This window comes from Sander lucioperca, chromosome 12, assembly GCF_008315115.2.
Source record: "Sander lucioperca isolate FBNREF2018 chromosome 12, SLUC_FBN_1.2, whole genome shotgun sequence".
Taxonomy (NCBI): Eukaryota; Metazoa; Chordata; class Actinopteri; order Perciformes; family Percidae; genus Sander; species Sander lucioperca.
This window is the reverse complement of record NC_050184.1, coordinates 22,317,554-22,320,053: the sequence shown is the minus strand read 5'-3', so window position 1 is coordinate 22,320,053 and position 2,500 is coordinate 22,317,554. Positions and strand designations below refer to the sequence as shown.

The 2,500-nt window shown below is 48.9% G+C and overlaps 1 pseudogene; it reads left to right on the top strand.

Annotated features, from left to right (window-relative positions):
- LOC116045486 overlaps positions 1-2,500 on the top strand; it is a 29,696-nt pseudogene that overhangs the window by 994 nt on the left and 26,202 nt on the right.

The window sequence follows — 2,500 nt, the reverse complement described above, 5'->3', positions numbered from 1 at the left end:
GCCGCCGAAAACGCCGAGAAAGCCACGCAGCACTATACCGTCTGCACCGAGGTTTCGGTCAACAACTTTCCCTCCGAGATGTTCTTCGACCCCTGTAGCTACCATGACCGCTTTACCGAAGGAACGGTCGTCTTCAAGCCGGGCGAGACGGAGAAGTAAATCCGCATCGACATCATCGACGATGACATCTTTAAGGAGGACGAGCACTTCCTGGTTCACCTCAGCAACGTGTGCGTCGTGTCGTAGGGCGTCAGCGCCGGCGAGCAAGATGCTAACCACGTGGACGCCATAGGGGGTTTAGGGCTGCCGTGCACGGCCACCGTCACGGTCTTCGATGACGACCACACAGGGATCTTTACGTTCGAGGAGCCGGTGGTGACGGTCAGCGAGAGCATCGGGGTGATGGAGGTGAAGGTTATTCGGACGGCGGGAGCTCGTGGCGTCGTGGGGGTGCCGTACAAAACCACAGAGGGGACGGCGAAAGGAGGCGGCGAGGACTTTGAGGACACACACGGATGACATCTCTTAAGTACAAATCTTCTCTACCATTGTGTACCAAATGTTTGCAACTGGCTGAGAAGATGTCAAGATAGAAGCTGGAGATAACTCCGACAAGATCTCATCTAGAATGGATTCCTGGTAGCCTGGAAGTCCAGACCCAAATCTGAAAGATTAAGGGTCTGGCAATGAGTAATGAAAATGGCCCAACTCGAGGGACGTCACCAAGCATGCATTTGAAAATCTCACTGCTGTGGTAGCATAGCCTGGTTGACACCAGACCCTTCTCAGTTGTAACTGAGAGTGGGTCTGGGGAAGGTTCATTGATAGTTCATTTCCAAAGGTGCATCACCAACGGATGCCGCTCAAATGCCTCTGGGCGCCATTGGGTAGTCCTTCAACCAATCAGACCAACGATCCGGGTGACGCCATGTTGAATGTAAAAAAAAGCTGCTCGCCGTCGCTGCGCTATCGTCGTCGCGTAAAGCCCGCCTCAACAGTTGTGATTGGTGTAAAGCCCGCCTCAACGGTTGTGATTGGTGTAGAGCCAGCCTCAACGGTTGTGATTGGTGTAGAGCCAGCCTCAACGGTTGTGATTGGTGTCTCGATTTTGGGGACATTGGAAATGGGCTTGAATGGGCTCTTAGCCAGACTGACTTGCAGAGCAAATCTCAAATTTGCCGGAAGTTCGTCAGGGTTTTCCCAGGCTAGTGGTAGCAGGTAGATTAATCTCTTAGCTACCAGAGGAGCTAGTTGGTAGATTAAACTCTTAGCTACCAGCGGAGCTAACTGGTAGATTAAACTCTTAGCTACCAGAGGAGCTAACTGGTAGATTAAACTCTTAGCTACCAGCGGAGCTAACTGGTAGATTAAACTCTTGCCATATCAAAAACCTTCTTGCAACTGACCAATTGGAGCGCCGTCTTCTGTTCCTCTTTTAGATAAAGTGCCAAGTCTAACTCGTTCATTGTAGCAGCCAAAGCTGTTTCAAACAACTGGTGTTCATCCGTAAGGTGCTTACACACCAACCAGACGGCCGACCGTCGGCAGTAAAGCCAGTCGGACTGATCAGTCGGGTCCCCGATGTCCAAAAAGTGCCTCAGAACACACTGAGGAGACGCCGACTTGAGCGTACGCTCTGCGCGTGCGCGAAACGTAATACGTCTCCATAGCAGCAGGCGGTGCTAATCTGTATTGTTTCCATTAACAGTCTGATTGTTTCCCAGAAAATGAAAACCGGCAGCTGATTGGACGAACGCGTCACGTAGGTCTTTTTTCTCCAGAAATTCAAAGCCAGACTGTCATGGCTGTCGTTCAGAATACGATCTCATATTGTACTAAAATAGTTCACCGAAACGTGTTTCTGAAAACATTTTAAGAGAGAAATAGGCCGTGCAGTTGCTGAATCTGTCTTCATTTCAGATCAACAAAAGTCAGTTTAAAAGATTTTCGTCATTTCCGGGTGAGTCCCGCCTGTCCTGTCTCTGACTGAGCATGTCAGGTCGGCCAAAATGAAGGCCAACGGCTCCACTGTCCAACGGCCGATTATCGGCCCTGTGTGTCTTGCAATGTTTACTAATGACTTGGACGTCACAACGCTGTTGTCGTCTGTTCAGCTTGCCTCTGGCCCGCCTATATCAGATACACCGATGTGATTGGTGCAGCTCGGCTACAAGCAGGGGCGGTCCTAGGATCAGACCTTTAGGGGGGCTCAGCCCCTAATGAGAATGTGACACGGATACAGTGCCTACATCCGTCTGTCAATATATGATGTATGTTTTAAACATTTCAGATGTAAATCAACATTTATTAGCATGAGTTGCTGCATGAAAAACTCTGAAGGGATTCTTAAACTTTAACTGCAGGATTTTTCCTTTCATTCTCCGTGAGGATATATTATCATTATATGATTTATGCTGAAAGTTTCCCGAAAACTGTGACATGACAACGAGTCAAAAAAAACTCCAAAACCACCAATCTGTAGATATTAAATAAACATGGA